This window comes from Prionailurus viverrinus, chromosome A2, assembly GCF_022837055.1.
Source record: "Prionailurus viverrinus isolate Anna chromosome A2, UM_Priviv_1.0, whole genome shotgun sequence".
NCBI classification, from domain to species: domain Eukaryota; kingdom Metazoa; phylum Chordata; class Mammalia; order Carnivora; family Felidae; genus Prionailurus; species Prionailurus viverrinus.
Window position 1 is genome coordinate 84865321 of NC_062562.1, and position 18472 is coordinate 84883792.

Below are 18472 nucleotides of genomic sequence, written 5' to 3' on the forward strand. Positions count from 1 at the left end.
AAAGAATGAAATCTTTCCATTTGCAACAACATGGATAGAGCTAGAGTGTATATTGCGAAGCAAAATAAGAATGATAAATACCATATTACTTCATTAATAAGTGGAATTTAAAAAACAAAACAAATAAACAAAGGGAAAAAAGAGACAGAGAGACAAACCAAGAAACGGACTCTTAACTGCAGAGAACAAACTGATGGTTACCAGAGGGGAGATGGGTGGGGAAATAGGTTTAATAAGTGATGGGGTTTAAAGAGGACACTTTTCATGATGAGCACTGAGTAATGTGTAGAATTGATGAATCACTGTACTGTATACCTGAAAGTAATATAATACTGTGTTAACTGTACTGGAATGAAAGTAAACAATAAAACAAGTTTGGTAATAATCGGATTTCTGTTTTAGAATGATAATGTTGACTATGCTGTGGAGAATGGATTGAAAACGGTTAAGACTAAAAGCAAGGGTAGCTGGCTAAATTTTAAGTTAAACATGAAAGTTCCCCAAATGACAGCAACTCCTATAAGCCACTCTGGCAACTGATTCCTGCTGTCTTCCGCTTTCGGTGGCTTCAGTTAATGTGGTCATGAGGAAAAGCCAGGAAGGAGGATCAGCAGAAAAGGGCAACAGGAATCACCCCACATTAGTCTGTGCAGCAGATGCAGCCAGTGGCTGGCGTATAGAATGCGTAGGCGTAACTCCTAACAGGGTCTCTTAGTCCTGCTGCTCTTTAGAACCACCAGAGAACTTTCTAAAATGCTGACACTAAGGCTGAGATTCTGATTCGTTTGATCTGGACTGGGGTCTTGAAAATATTCTAGAGTGGGATCAGTAGGTAGGACTGAGATTTAATGAGAACCAATGAGTCTACCCAGAAATTCAGACCTATCTATTTTAGTTTTGTTAACTTACATTCCATAGTCTAAGGCATCAGAATTACATGGGAGCTTGTCAAAACTCAGACAGATGAGTTCTGCTCTCAGAGTGTCTGATTCAGTGGGTGTGGGTGGGACCAGAGAATCCGCATTTATAGCAAGTACAAAGGTGCTGCTGCTGCTGGTCCAGACACCACTTTGAGAACCACTCATCTTAGGCAAGCATTTTGGAAATGAGATTTTTAAAAAACATTTTTTTTGCTGGAGGAACTAAGTTTTATTATTTTGTTCCTTTATTAATTTATGTATGTGGAGTCTTTTGTTTCAGAATAATGTCTTCCACATAGTGAAGAATTTTCATACTAATAGTTTATTAAAAAATACATGTTTTAAAATACCTTTGGCATGTTTTGTACAAACTGTATGTTTTATTGAATCAGTATTATTTTTGGCAGTAACAAAATGAAATCTACTCAAAGACCAAAAACATAATCATTAGAGACTTTTATTTCTAAAAATGTACTAACTTTAAACATCACAGGAACTATGCATATAAAAGTGAAGCCATCAAAATAAAATGAAATGATGCAATTTTGAAATTAGGAACTGACTGGCTTCGCAATTGGGAAAAATCTGGTGAAACAGATGGCTTCTGAACTGAGCCCTGAAGGAGGATAGACTTGGCTTTATTGGACCATGACCATTAGCCAGGGTTTTGCCCTTTCCTTGTCATTAGCTCCTAACACTTTACCACTATTAAGACTGGAATATTCCAGAACTAAGGTGACTATTAAATTAGCTTTGGGGAACATCATAACTACTGACAAGAAGGGCCAACAAAACAACACTTTTTATTTATTTATCATTTCAGATTAAGTCACCAACACCATGAGAATTTTTCATCAATTTTGGCTGGTTGCTCAATTTCACCTTTACTCAAATTTTTCTTCATTCACCTTTCTTCAATAAGAAGGTCCCTACACACACCAAATTTCCATTACAAAAGAAATAATGTGGTTTTTCCACGCTCACAATCATCACTTTCACACCCTTAGCAACTCTTAATTTATCCAGAGCATCTTCTGCATTTCAGGGCAATGGGAAATTTTTTGAAAAAATTTTTTAACGTTTACTCATTTTTGAGAGACAGAGAGACACAGAGTGCAAGCAGGGGAGGTGCAGAGAGAGATGGAGACACAGAATCCAAAGTGGGCTCCAGGCTGCCTACAACTCAGGGCTCGAACCCATGAACCACGAGATCATGACATGAGCTGAAATCAGATGCATAACTGATTGAGCCACCCAGGCGCCCTGGAAATTATTTTAAAATACATTAAGATTACAGGCAAAGAAAACCGAAGCCTCTGCAAGCCCACAGAAAGACTTACTTCCATTTTTTCAAATCATGCAAAAGATGTTGTCAAAAATCATTTGTGTCAGAAATAATTTGTGGGCATACCTACTCACAATTCCAGAAACATTTGCTAAGCACCAATGTAAGACATGGTGCTAGATGCTTCTCAACACAAGGTTGGTTTCAGTAGAAACATAAGAGTGTTTATTGTTACTTATTCACAGGGTGAAAAGACATGTTTTAACTCAATAATAAAAAGTCTACATGGTTAAACATTTACTCATATTAGTCATTAATAGAATATTAGGATAGATTATAGGGGTATTTTTTTGGTTTCATTTTGTTTTTTAATGTTTATTTTTGAGAGAGAGAGAGAGATTGAGAGAGAGAACTCGAGTGGGGAGGGTCAGAGAGAGAGGGAGACAGAATCCGAAGCAGGCTTCAGGCTCTGAGCTGTCAGCACAGAGCCCGACAATCCGCAAACCACAAGATCGTGACCTGAGCCAAAGTCGGATGCTCAACCAACTGAGCCACCCAGACGCCCCTAGATTATGTTTTTATAAAAATATTTACTACTAAAATTATGCATGGAAATATAATGCAATGTTTGGGAATTATTGGTTTTCTGATGTTTACGTAGATAATCTTTTCATTTGGAAGTATAATTTAATCCAATCATTTTGTAAGATTGTCCAATAATGTGATTAAATATTTTGAGAAAAAAGAAAAACAAATTTGTAAGAACTGGATCAAAGTATGAACAAATATTTAGAGCACTCCTCTCTTTCCCCTTTGTTTTGTGCCAAAAAGGGCAATAAAATTTAAATATTTGCTTCTATGCAATGCAATAAATGACGTGTTCAAGCAGGAGCCCCAAGGAAAACCATATAACATTATTTATGGTTCTTGGAAGTGGACATGTGTATAGGTTGATAATATACAATTTAATCATATCACCTTAGAAAAGGAGAAGAAATTAGAGATAATCTACTTCTATACCCTCATTTACCCATGAAGAAACTGAAACCCAGAGCTAATACCAGGACTCTTTCTAGATGTCTTTTTGTCATATTTGCCCTTGTAGTATAGATGGCACAGCTGGGGACACATTCTGGTGTGGTATATATCTACAGAAAAATTGGTTGGTGGCTCTCAAATTTTAGTGAGTAGGTGTATTTGTTAAACATGCCCCAGCTACAGACAAGCAGTGCACTGTGTCTGAATGGAGTCCAGGTATCTGCAATTTCAACAGTGATGGTGAGAAAATCACTACTGATTGTGATGTGGTACAGCTTTCCTTAATAATGAGAAATGCAGAACTGTAGAATGGAAAGTTTCACAAAAGGGCTTTATGTTCATTGAGCACATCTTTCCAAATAAGTGACAGCTTTTTCATCAAAACATAATGGCTGTTCCCTTTCTTTGCAACTGTAAGGTAAAAGGGAATGCTGGGGGTGCCTGGGTGGCTCAGTCAGTTAAGCGTCTGACTTCACCTCAGGTCATGATCTCACAGTTCGTGAGTTCGAGCCCCATGTTGGGCTCTGTGGCAATAGCTCAGTGCCTGAAGCCTGCTTGGGATTCTGTGTCTCCTTCTCTCTGCCCCTCCCCCACCTTTCTCTCAAAGGAAAAAAAACATTAAAAAAAGGGAATGCTGTTTAAGCAAGAAACTGTGAAGACCACAGAGCAATACTTGATCAACTGCTCACACCTGACAATCAGAATCACCTGGGGTTACCTGTAAACATACAGATTCATAGGCCCCTTTTCTGGAAAGTCTTATGTACGGGAAGGTATGTAGTGGTACTCAGGAATCTGTACTTTTCAGAATCACTTCTGATAATTCCGATAACCAACCCAGTTTGAAAACTAGGTCATGACTTATTGTATTAAAATCGACTTCAACAGTTCTCAACTTTGGTATGGGAAAGCTGAAATAAAATGGACTCCCTCATAGTAAGGGGTTTAAAAAATGAGCTGGGAGCCTATTAAGGAGCTGGGCCTCATGCATGCCATCACTTGGGGGGACCATGAACTTTTGAACTGGGCCAAACTGCAAATCCTCCAAGGACTCTGAACACCTGCAACTTTCTACAGGAAGGGACTTTGCCTAGCAATACCCTTAGCAACCAATTATGTTAAGCTAAGGTCAGTTTTCTTTTCTTTTCTTTTTTTCTTTTTCTTTTTTTCTTTCTTTTTTTTTTTTTTTGTGGCCAACACCAATCAAAATGCTTTGTAAACCTTGTATTCAAGCATTTCCTTTTTTTCTTTAAAAACCACTGACTTTTGCTCCCTAGTGGGACATAATTTGCATTGCTACCCAATCTGTGCTCCGTGAATTACAGTTCTAAGACCCCAAATAAATGCTTTTATTTTATTTCAGTTCTGCCTCTTTACCTAGTCAACAGACATATAAAATCAACTAAGGGACTCAGCAGAACACTTACCTCTAGAGCTTCTGAATGGATAGGACTGGAGGGTGGTCCATGAAGTTTCCTTCCACAAGTTCCCTGATGATGCTGATGATTCTTTGAAAACCAACTGGGCTAGATCATGCTGTGCAAGGTGAGAGAGAAAAATGCCCAGAGGCTGCTGCGGTATCGCTGGCGAAACCCATACCTCTGCTCTATTGTTGCCCGAAGAGCAATAAAATGGCCTCTGCTCCTTTTATGCCTCCAAATCTCAAGCAGGTGTTTCTTATTAGTGGAGCCTAAAGTGGAAGCTCCTGGTAAAGATTCTAGACAATGCAGTTCCCAGGCTTCTAGTGTTACAATGGGTGGGTGCAGCCATGGGTGGAATGGGGTGGACAGGGGAGGGATGGCAGGAAACTAGGAGAGGAGAAATTGTGTTCATCTGCTAGCATAAAATGTTGCAAAGATATGCAGATAAGTTTTAGCAGTAGTTTGTTCCAAACTATAAAAGTCAGTTTATCCTTGCTCACATTCAATATATGAAGGGGTTAATAGGATCTGAGGCTCTTAGAAAAGGAAAAAAATAAGTCCCCAAAAGAGAGAAAAAAAATTGACGTTAAGGTGATCAGGAGACCAGACTGCTCACTGTGACTAATAGTATACATGTGATCGACAGGCTTAGCAAAACCAAAAACTTATGTGATCAATGAAAGAAGTCATTGCTTTTTTGGCATGTACCCAAATGTAGAATCCCACTTGGACATCTAAAACTATCCTTATATGTGCAAGTAAGCTATTAATAGAAAGAGTAGACTTTGGAAGCAAAGACAAAGAGATCACAAGCAGGGCCACAAATCTGTGTTTGGAAAATAGAATTTTGCACAGAGTAAGGCATACTTTAAATGAAAATACAGGAGAGAAAGAGGTGTTTTAAATATACAGGAGTGGGTCTCACATTCCCTAGGCAAGTGAATGCACTAATACGCCATGTTAAAAATGAAAATAAGAAAGGAGCTTGAGGGACAAAGGCATTAATGAATGTTAAAGGTGCAGCCATACGGGGAAGCAGCAACCAAGGCAGTAAGCATTGCATTAGAAATAAGAGATCAGTGAATAGAAAGAAGTTATTAAGATTACAGTTAGCTTGAGTGACTTCCAGCAGATCTGTCCCCGTGCAGACGCCATTTTAAAATCAGGCATCGAAACAATATCCCTGGTGTAAAAGATCTGGTTTCACAAAACGACGCTAAACAGGGATATCCAAGCTGTCATTGATTTGGGGAGACCAAGGCCATCAGATCATCACATTAGCACAGAGCCAAACTTTCAAATGCTCTGCTTTCTTCAGTTTTCTCTCGAATCCTTATTTTTACATTAGTTATATTTTGGCGAGATGAAAAAGTAATATCCTCTGCTCTCAGTAAATGAAATGCCCCCCGTTGCTGCAATATCTAAACACATGTTAGATTCCATGTACACATTTAGAAATGCTTGGGTAGAAGAAATCAGAAAGGTAATAGATTAAATTCAACATCATCAACGTATTAAAATTTAAGACCTCTTTATGGGAAAAATGTGGAAAGAAACATTGGAGGGAAAGAGTATGATAGATTATTGAATGAACAAAGCAAAATGCAGCCACTATATGTATGCCCAGAGTCACAAGTGATAAAATTAAAAAAATAAATACATTAAGTGGAGAAATGGGCATATCTGATAGACATTGAACTAGGCAACAAAGTGAGACAGGAAAGGGAGAAAGAAGGACTTAGATTTTAGATTACAGACTGTAGTTCCACTCAAGTATTGTGAGCCTTTTATTTATAAACATAAAACATTTATCATTTAAATATCAAAAAACTGGATTTAGGGAAGTTGATCACTTGTCCATTCATGACTCCCCTGACTTTAGAAATCTTCTCAGCATTTTATACCAGAAATCAATGAAGTGATATTTGCTGAATTGTAAGGAAAAAAATTTGCTTCACAAAAATGTGATATTAATTTAAGTCATCAGAAAGACATTCTCCAATAAGCAAATGCCCAATAAATATATAATTCATGCTTAGTACATACATAAATTAATTAATCAGAAGTCATTGTGTAAAAGACCAGTTATGAATGTGGAATCCATTGAAACATAGAATTAATGCTGAAAAATATAGAATATGATTACAGAAAAGAACATAAAAGTTGGAATTCTTGAAATAAAAGCTGCATAACAAAAATAACAATTTTTCTCTAAAATACAAAAACAAAAAATCCGCAGTGTGCCCCTGAAATGGGAGACCAGAAATGGGAGAACACATACATGCAAAGATGTCTTCATCTTTCATGTACGGGGTGTAGCGAATGCTATGACATGCCGCCCAGATCCCCCTTCAGTACTGACACTTTCTCGCTGTCGGAAGGTTACCTGGAGTGCTGACTAGTTACCAGCCTGTTGGGGAAGGTCATCAAGAAGTGACTGCCAGCTCACCTGTGAGCTGAATATGGGTGATCAGAGCTCTGTACCCCCTCCTCTGTCCTTGGAACCTGGGTTCTGCTTGCCTTTCCCACTGCCAGAGGCTCTTCCAAGGACAAAACCTCAAGACAGTGATGTGGTGTTGAGAACACCTATGTAGTACCCATGAGTGATCCCAGTTAAACTTTATAAATTTTAAGATATGGCAGGCAGATGCAAGGATCCATTTGTCTTACTGTTACCCAGGACAAGCCTCCTATATATGTTCCCTTTGCTTGGTAAAACTACCATCTATGAACCTGGATGGCCTGACTCTTTCTTTGCTCTCTCCCTACCCTCCCTCTGAGTACAGGGACCAGCTTCACATCACATCTGTCAAGCTCCCGAGGAACCCACAAACCAACATAGCCCTCAGGTTCAGCTGTCTTCAGGAATTGTGCCATTTGATGTGAATCACCTGCTTAAGGCCATGCTCCCTTCAGGGACATCCACCATCGTGTGACTGGACGTGGAAGGTCCCCCAAACTCTGAAGATCAGATGAACTTTAGAGCTCTCTGTGGGTGGCTAAGGCCTTTACTGTGATTGCATAAGCACCTACGTTCTCAATGTGCCCAAATTTGTTTTCTCCCCCTGCTCACAGACGTTCATCCTTGAGCACTCCCCCTAATCTCCCCACACTCAAATCTCCACCTCTGAGGGAAGTATAGTAGATTCTAGCTAATAAAGTTGAAAAGAAATAAATAAGATATAAATTACTGAAAACAGAAAAATTACTTTCTGAAAAACCCCAAAGAAAATTATAAACTGAAAAAAACTCTTAAAATTGCCATGAAGGGATCAATAAAAGATCAGTACAATAACATCTACAGCCCTCCCATCTCAACAACAACACCAAAAAAAAATTGAATGTGTAATGGAAACTGTCTGAATAGCAAAAAAAAAAAAAAAGTATTGGAAATCAACCCAAAAAGTAAAGTAAAGCATAGGATATATAGGAAATAAATCTTGAAATTAAAAAAATAAGAGGGCAACAAAAAGGAAGGATTTTCCTATCACTTATCAAAATGTTATATAGAGTAATTTTATCAATTTAATTGGATGACAAAGAGGTTATGTAATAGAAGAGTCTAAAAATAGGCTCATGAATATATAAGCATTTAGTTTGTGGTAAAAGCAGCAATTTATCTAAGTGGGAAAAAATAGTGTTGAAGAGTGACTAACCATTTGCAAAACATTTGGTCAGATTTATAAATCAGACTGTACACTAAAATAAGGTTAAGGCTTACCTTTCCACTGACGCCTTTGATTCCATCCTTCCTTTTACCTCTATAACTTCATTCCATTCCTTTATCTCATATTTTTCTGCATGTTCCACCTCTCCTTCTCTGCTCCATCACCAAATAAGTATACCGAAGACTTTACTATCTTGAACAACCAATCAACCAATATAAACAAAAGAAAAACTCTCAACCCAACCTTCTTCTTCCAGCTACCACCATGTTTCTTTCTGTCTTGCAAGAGTTCTCTGCTGTTACTGTCTTTGCTTCCCCTCTACTTTTCTACTTACAGCAGGACCCCATGTCTTACACTGGGTCTGTGAAATATATTCTGTGACCAGAGAATTGTAGACAAAAGTGTTTTCAGGAGATGCTTGCAGAAGATGTACTAGGAAGGAAGTAAAGAAGGCAGAATTAAACAGATGGAGAAGGTGACCCACAGTGTAGTTCCTATTGAGTGCTCGGTTGATCGTGTGGGGGAGCACTAGAATTCTTCCAACAGAAACAAGGGGACTGACCTTTATATCCCCTCACAGACAGTCATTGGCCTGAACTTCCTTGTGCATGACTGTGCCCTGCAACCGAGGGCAACTGCCTATGGCAGATGGTGATTCTTGGCTGAAGAATGGAGTATTTGGCCCTTCAGAAGGGATTGGGTGGAGCATCACGGTATCCCTACATCTGTTCTTTGAGGAGCTCACAACCACTTGGTCTGTAAGTGATTTCTCCCCATCAGGGAAAAGCTTTGCCAGGATTCTGCTTAGTCTGGTTTCCTGGGGAGAAATTATGAGGAAAGGGTTGGTGACATGAACTACACTCATTGTTCCACCTGATCTCAAAACTGGCGCTCATCTTCTCCTTCCTCCACCACCCATTTTAGATCCCCCTTTCCCTCTGCTGACACCTCTGCGGGTCTAGGCAATTTGCCTGGTTAGGTGACTCACCACCCTTCCTGAGGGGTTTGGGCTCCTGGTTACTGTGCCATTCCCAGGCTGTGGCTGCTCTACTTTTCCATATATCATTAGAGCCAAACAAGGCAGTGCCTACAGACATCCCAGAGGACCACCTGAGGCTTAAATATATTCCTCCCTCCCCGCATTGAGTAACAGCTGTCCCGCCTCTTCCTGAAGAGGGAATCAATCACCCCTGCTGGGTTAGTGGCTCATTTTCTTCCCTGCTGGTCTCTTGGCATTAGGATCTTGGAAGACTGGGTGGCAATGGATGCCTAAAGCCCAATTATCCTGTTACTGGGAACCAGAATTTCTAGACCTATAGAATCTAAAACTAAATGGGTGGAAAACACTAAACCCTCCAAGTGGGTCATTGCCAATGATGGCAATCAAAGCTACCCTACTTTATCTCTTTGATTTCCAAGCCCTGAATTCTACTTCTGTGGAACACAGCTCAATCTAAATAGGCTCTGCATGACACTTGGGCAGGTGGTACCTTTTTTTACAGGGTATCCTCTCTAAGCTGGTACCTCAACTGTGCTTGGAGAGGCCAATCTATGTCTATGAGGCTGGTTCTGAGTTGTGTAGTAATGTGATAGGACCAGTGATTCCTTTGATCTTGTGCAGGACCAGGACCAGGTGAGGCAAGTGAGGACTTGACTTAGGGTGCAACTTTTAAGGGTCCTGCTCAACCTCAGGGGTGAGGCACTTATCTCAGGCCATGTCTCTTTCCTACAAAATGGCTGACCAGGTCTACCAAAGGAAGGTCTGGCCATCAGGAAGATTTTTTCTTACTGATTTCTTTTGAGGCCAGAACCTGTTACTTGCAGTTCAGAAACATCCATGTTTTGCCTGCCCTATCCACTAATCCTGCTTCTTTTTTTTCCTCTGTGGAAACCATAAAGGGCTTTCCATGAGGCAGTAGGAGCAATCTGAGCAGGAAGGGCAAGACAACAGTGGTAAATGTCTGGGCCTCATGTTCATGCAGTTTACTAGTGCTTTCTGGCTCTATTCATGTGCAGTTCCAGATTCCAGTTCCAGTTCCAGACTTCTATCTTACCACTGATTTCTGCTCGGAATTCCCCCACTTATTACTTGGTGATTACAGTTCATGAGGGAACTGACCACACAGTCACTTGATGCTCTAGGATCAGATGCTCTCTCCTACTGGGCTTGTAAGATCCACACAGTGTTCATTCTCACTACAGATAATGCTAGGACTAGCGTGTTTCAGGTTGGCAACCCAAGTGACAGGGATGCTTGCACCATACCCCGGCCTTGTTCTTTCTTGCAAAGCTCTTTTCTGTTCGTGTCTCCACTCAAAGATGGCAACTTTCCATGTCACCCAGTAAATGGCTGCAAGCAGTATTTGCAAGTACAGAACTCTAAAACATCTACCAAGTGTTGTGATTGTTTATATGTTGTGGGAGATGCAAGATGCAATAAGTTTATTTTGGAGAAGATGTCCTGACACACCCAAAATTACTGGATTCCTAAAAACCTGAGTGAGAAGAGACAAAAATTGAAGTGACTTCATTAGTTTCTCTTTTCTACAGCCTAGGAATTGATTGGGAGGAGACTAAGAGAAGCTCCCACCCTTAACAAAGTGAAAGATGCCTATGAGTGAATCAAAGCAGACCCATAATCAGGCACATATTTGTGGATTCTTCTCCAACATCCTCTGTCCACATTTATCACTTCCTCCTCCAAATTCCTGAATAAATTTTAGGAATAAATTTCTTGTCTTGTATTGCCCCAGTCCCTGCTTTCTTGTTAAACACACATTAAAAACTCTGTAAAATAAAGGTCTACTAAAAAGAGAGACAGTGAGGATGGAAGATGGAATGTGTGAAAGAGAAAGAAGAAAGGGGAAAAAGAGAAAATAAATCAATTCAGGCCAACATATGAGCTATTCTACTCACTATATAACTGTGAAGACCTGTTGGTTTTATTTTTCTAAGTAATGAAATCCTAATAGTTTATGGAGTTAAGGAAAAAAATTTATGTTCTGACAAAGGAGCTCAAGCAAATATTCAAGTTTAGATTTATTAAAGTAAAGAAAATTAGCTTCTTGGTATGGAAACATTAATTGTAGATCTCAGGTATCCTTCTAGCCTCTCTTTCCTCATGTGGAAGTTGCCCAAAATAAAACTGACATTTTTCTTCATAAATATTACTATCTTTGGGCTACTTCTCTATACAAGAACTAACTTTGTTCCCAGGTATTTTCAGCTCCAAATCCATATTCTTATTCCTGGTTTTATGATCTACTCTTTAATCTAACCTTGTGTTAACAATACTATCAACTTACCCCCAAAACTTACCTCTAGCCTCAACAATATTTACTTTTGTCAGAGAATCTTAGCTTTGCCCTTTATTCTGTTTATGGCTGCAGGCTTAGGATAAGGCTGCTTTATCTCCAGGATGCATTTTTCCTTCCCACCACTTAAATCTATTACCATTATAAAAATATCCCTTCTTAACAACTGCATGCCCTTGGGATAGTGGGGTAAACAAAGAGAAGGTGGAGATAGGTCTGACTTTCAGATATTCAATAATTTAATTGATTTCCTGATGACTGTCACCATCAAGAGATAGGGCAATGCAGTTGATGCTATAGGCCATCTATAGCTTAGAAACACTCTTATTAGGCATATAAGGTTAGTTTTTTCCATTGCTATCACAGGTAAGCCCTTTTTAATTGCCTCTATAGTGTCTCATCTATGACAAGTAGAGTCAGCAGTAGTCATTCAAAACAGTTATCCATAGACAGGTTCTATATGTTTACTTCATCTTCAAGACACTGGGTATTTGTTGGTGATCAAGATATACCCAACCCCTGTCCTTTTAGAGCTTATATATTAAGGGAGAGAGAATTAATACACAAATAAGGTCATTTCAAAGTGATAAATACTATCAAATAAACAGGATGATATGACAAATTGGACAAAGGTGAGACAACTGTGGATTGAGTCATTAGGGCAGGTTTTCTGATGTTGTGCAATGTGAACCAAGGTTTGATAAAAGACACAGCATTTCAAAGTCCTAGGAAAGGGCATTCCAGGTAGAAGAATCAACAAGAACAGAAACCCTATGGTTGAAAGGACATTAGTGTATCTGGGTAATTAGAGAGGATTCAGTGTAGTTGTGGCACAGTGAGGAAGGGAGAAAGTGGTACAAGTTGATGTAGGAAAAGAGGCAGGGACAAATCATCCAGGTCCTGTGGACCAAAGTACGGAATTTAGTTTTCACCATAAGTAAAATAGAGGCCACTGGAGGATTTTTAACAGGGGGTTGATACTTAGTTTTCTGTCAAAATTGCTATGTTTTCTCCATGGAGAAGGGGGTAGGACAAAGACAGCACACCAATTTCACTTTTGCTCCTACTTCAGAGATAGGATCCTGGAAAAACATGAATGTTGGAATAAGGTGATTTTTAGTGTCTATTAATGATCACTAAAAATTTTCTAGGTAGACCCTGTTTCTCTTGACATCTTAGCACTAAAGTTATTGCCTGCAGAGTATTCCACAGCCAACATCAGTAGATCAAATGACTACAAAACATTTGAAAGTTCTATATACAAGCATATAGGGCTGAAAAAAAATATTCTAAGATAACAGGAAGTTCCAATTACTATGGGCTAGACTAGCTGATTAGATAAGGAAGGGATAAGACTGAAATGATGCTTAATTACAAAGACCTTAACCAGGGCAATTTTGTGTTTAAGTGGTGAACACAGAATAGATCTTCCAATTCTGATTTACCCCCTTTCAACTAGAGAGACCCCCTTTGTTCTCCAGGTAAAAGTTAAGTCTACATGAAGGTTTATCTGTATTTATAAGCACTATCATACAGTATATTATTTTTTCATTGAGGTATTATTGATGTACAACAGTATATTAGTTTCAGGTATCCAAAGTAATGATTAGACACTTGTATATAATGAAAAATTATCACCACATGAACTCCAGTCCCTATCTACCACCTTAAAAGTTTTTGAAAAAAAAATATTTTTTCTTGTGTAAGTACATTTAAGATTCATTCTTCCAGCAGCTTTCAAATATGTAGTGCAGTGCCATGGACTACAGTCACCAAGCTGCACACTACATCCCCATAACCTATCCATTTCACAACTGGAAGTTTACCTCCCAACATCCTTTACCCATTTTGCCCCTCAAACCCCCAGCCTCTGGTAGCTACCACTTTGTTCTCCATACTCATGAGTTTTGTTTGTTTTGTTTTTAGATTCCAAACATAAGTGAGACTAAATGGTATTTGTCTTTCTCTGTCTGACTTACTTCCCTTACCACAATACCCTCAAGTTCCATCCATGATGTTGCAAATGTCAAGATTCCTTTTTTTTGGGGGGGGGGTAGTATTCCATTCTGTGTGTGTGTGTGTGTGTGTGTGTGTGTGTGCGCGCACCACATCTTCTTTATTCATCCATTGATTAGGTTGTTTTCATATCTTGGTTATTGCAACTAATGCTGCAATAAATAAAGGGGTGTGTATATTTTTTTGATTTAGTGTTTTTGTTTTCTTCTGATAAATACCCAGAAGTGAAATTGCTAGATATTATGGTAGTTCTAGTTTTAATTTTTTAAGGAATCTCCATATTGTTTTTGGTAGTAGCTGCACCAATTTACATTCTCACCAACAGTGCATGAGGGTTTCCTTTTCTCCATCTTGCTGACACTTGTTATTTCTTGTCTTTAATAATAGTCATTCTGATGCATGTAAGGTGATAGCTCTTTGAGGTTTTGATTTTCATTTCCCTGATGATTAGTAATGTTGAACATCTTTTCATATGTCTGTTGGCCATTTGTAGGTCTTCCTTGGAAAAATGTCTAGTCAGGTCCCTTGCCTATTTTTTAATCAGATTTTGTGTGTGTGTGTGTGTGTGTGTGTGTGTGTGGGTATGTGCGTTGCTGTTGAGTTATATGAGTTCTTTATATATCTTAGATATTAATCCCTTATTGGGTAAATGATTTGCAAATATATTCTCCCATTTAGTAGGTTGCCTTTTTGTTTTGTGGATAGTTTCCTTTGCTGTATAGAAGCTTTTTAGTTTAATGTGGTCCGACTTGTTTATTTTGGCTTTTCTTGCCTTTACTTCAGGAGTGAGATCCAAAAATATATCAGCAGGAGAATATCAAGAATCTGACAGCCTATGCTTTATTCTAGGAATTTTATGGTTTCAGGTCTTAATTTCAAGTTTTTAATTTGTTTTAATTAATTTTTGTGTATGGCATAAGACAGTGGTTCAGTTTCATTCTTCCATATGTGGCTGTCCAGTTTTCACAACAGCATTTGTTAAAGAGACTGTCCTTTTACCATTGTATATTTTTGCCTCCTTTTTAAAATTAATTGACCATAGATACATGGATTTATTTCTGGGCTCTCTATTCTGTTTCTTTAATATATGTGCCTGTTTAATGTGTCAATAATGATTGCTATAGCTTTGTAATATAGTTTGAAATCAAGAAGCATGATGTCTCCAGCTTTGCTCTTCTTCTTCAAGATTGCTTTGGCTTTTTGGGGTCCTTTGTGGTTCCATACAAATTTTAGGATTGTTTATTCCATTTCTGTTTTTAAAAATGCCATTGGAATTTTGATAGGGATTGTATTGAAACTTTAGCTTTCTTGGATAATGTGGACATTTAAAAAATATTAATTCTTCCAGTCTATGAGCATGGAATATCTTTCCACTTATTCATGTCTTCTTTAATGGTTTTCATCAATACCTAATAGTTTTCAGGGTACAGGTCTTTCACCTCTTTGGTTAAATTTATTCCTGGATATTTTATTCTTTTTGATGAAATTGTGAATGGGACTCTTAATTTCTCTTTCTGATAGTTTATTGTCAGTGTATAGAAATGCAACAAATTTTTGCATGTTGATTCTGTAAACTACCACTTTACTGAGTTTGTTTATGAGGTCTAATTGTTTTTTGGTGGAGTTTTTAGGGTTTCCTATATGTAAAATACGCCATTGGGGTGCCTGGGTGGCTTAGTCTCTTAAGCATCTGACTTTTTAGCTCAGGTTATGATCTCACAGTTCATGGGTTTGAGCCCCACATCAGGCTCTGTGCTGACAGCTCAGGCCTGGAGCCTGCTTCCTATTCTGTCTCCCTCTCTTTCTGCCCCTCCCTTACTCGTATTCTCTCTTTCTCTCTCAAAAATAAACATAAAAAAAACTTTTAAAGATAAAAATAATGTCATCTAGAAATAATGACAGTTTTACTTCTTCCATTCCAATTTGGATGACTTTTCTTTTCTTTTCTTCTTTTCTTTTTTTTTTTCCTTTTATTTCTTTGTTTTACCTAGTTGCTCTGGCTAGGGCTCCCAAAACTGTGTTGAATACAACTGCTGAAAGAGGGCATCCTTGTCTTGCTTGTGCTCTTGAAGGAAAGCTTTTTACCATTGAGTACGATATTAGCTGTGGTCTTGTTATATATGGACTATATTATGTTGAGGTATGTTCCCTCTATACCTGCTTTGTTAGATTTTTTTTTTTTTGATAAATGGTTGTTGAATTTTGTAAATGGTTTTTCTGCATCTATTGAGATGATAATATGATTTTTATCCTTTGTTTTGTTAATGTGGTATATCATGTTGATTGATTTGTGGATGTTGAACCATTCTTGCATCCCTAAAATAAATCCCACTTGATCATGGTATATGATCTTCTTAATGTGTGTGTGTGTGTGTGTGTGTGTGTGTGTATTTTTTTCTTTTCTTTTTTTTTTTTTCTGATGTCCTTGTCTGGTTTTGTTATCTAGGAAATGTTGGTCTCATAAGATGAGTTGTGTTTCCTCCTCTTCAATTTTTAAAGAGAGTTTAAAAAGAATATGTATTAAATCTTCAAATCTTTGGTGGTATTTATCTGTGAATCCATCTGGTACTGGAAAGTTTTAAATTACTGATTTAGTCTCCTTACTGGTAATCAGTCTATTCAGTTTTTGTATTGCTTCGTGATTCAGTCTTTGAGAAGTATACATTTCTTGGAATTTATCCATTTCTTCTAGATCGTCCGATTTGTGGGAATATAATTGTTCATAATAGTCTCTTATAATCCTTTTTATTACTGTGGTGTCCATTGTAACTTTCCTTTCATTCTTAATTTTATTTATTTGAACATTATCTCTTTTTTAATTAGTGAGTCTAACTAAAGGCTTGTCAACATTTTTCTTTTCAAAGAGTGAGCTTAGTTTCATTGATATGTTCTGCTGTCTTTCTAGTCTCTATTTCATTTATTTTTGCTCTGAGCTTTATTTCCTTCATTCTACTAATATGGAGTTAGTTCTTTTTCTATTTTGTATAGGTGTAAAGACAGATTGTTTATTTAAGACTTTTCTTGTTTCTTGAGGTAGGCCTGTATAACTATGAATTTCCCTTTTAGAAATTTTTGCTGCAACTCATATATTTTCGTACACTGTATTTCCATGTTCATATGTTTCAAGGTGTTTTTTTTAATTTCACCTTTTATTTTTTCTTTAACCAATTAGTTGTTAGTAGCATGTTGCTTAATCTCCACGTATGTGTGACTTTTCCAATGTTCTTCTTATAATTGATTTCTAGTTTCATAGCATTGTGATGGGAAAAGATAGTTGATGTGTTTTCAATCTTCTTCAATTTTTTTAAAGGTTATTTATTTATTTTGAGAGGGAGAGAGACTCCCAAGCAGGCTCTGCACTGACAATGTGGAGCCAATGCAGGGCTTGAACCCACTAACTGTGAAATCATGACCTGAGCCAAAATCAAGAGTCAGATGCTTAACTCACTGAGCCACCCAGGCATTCCGATCTTCTTTGATTTGTTGAGACTTATTTTTGTGGCCTAATGTGTGATCTACACTGGAAAATGTTCCACGTGCACTTGAAAAGAATGTATATTCTGCCGCTTTTGGATGGAATGTCCTTTAAATATCAAACTCTATTTGGTATAATGTGTCATTTAAGGTCAATATTTCCATATTGACTTTCTGTCTGTGTGATCTTTCCATTGGTGTAAGGAGGGGAATTAAAATTCCCTACTATTATTGTATTTTTGTCAATTTCCCCCTTTATGTCTGTTAATAGTTGTTTTATGTATTTAGGTGCTTCTATGTTGGCTCCATAAATATTTATAAATGTTATGTTCTGTTGTTGGATTGAACCCTTTATCATGATTTAATGCCCTTCATTATCTTTTGTAAGTCTTTGTTTTAAAGTCTATTTTGACTGATAGAAGTATTGCTACCCGTTTTCTTTTCATTTCCATTTTCATGGAATATCTTCTTCCATCCCTTCATTTTCAGTCTTTGTAATTCCTTACATTTGAGTTGAATCTCTTATAGGCAGTGTATATATAGATGGGTCTTATTTCTTTTATCCATTCAGCTACTCTATGTCTTTTGACTGGAGCATTTAGTCCATTTATATTTAAAGTAATTATTACTAGGTATGTACTTACTGCCATTTTGCTAATTGTTTCTGGCTGTTTTGTCGTTCCTCTCTGTTCCTTTCTTTTTCTTTTGCTCTCTTCCTTTGTAGTTTGATGATTTTCTTTACTGTTGTGTTTAGATTCCTTTGTTACTATATTTTGCATATCTATGACACATTTTTGCTTTGTTGTTACCATGAGCTTCACATATAATAGCCTACATATATATATATATATACACACACACATATATATACATATGTATGTATGTGTGTATATATATACATATATATGTGTATATACATACATATGTGTGTGTGTGTATATATACATATATATGTGTGTGTATATATATATATACATATATATATATATACATATATATATATATATATAAAACAGTCTATTTCAAGTTCATAGCAACTTAAGTTTGAACACATTCTAAAACTACATCTTTACTCCCCTCCTCAAGTTTTATTTTTGATGTCCTATTTCTTATTTTGTGCATTCTTAACTTATTAGAAATGTAATTCTTTTTACTATTTTTATTTTTGTCTTTTAACCTTCCTACTAGCTTCCTTTGGGATTAATCCACTACCTTTACTATATATTTACATTTACTAGTGTGATTTATATGCTAATATGTTTTCTTGTTACTAATTAATGTCCTTTCTCTTCAACTTAAGGAAGTCCCTTTAACATTTCTTATAAGGCTGGTTTAC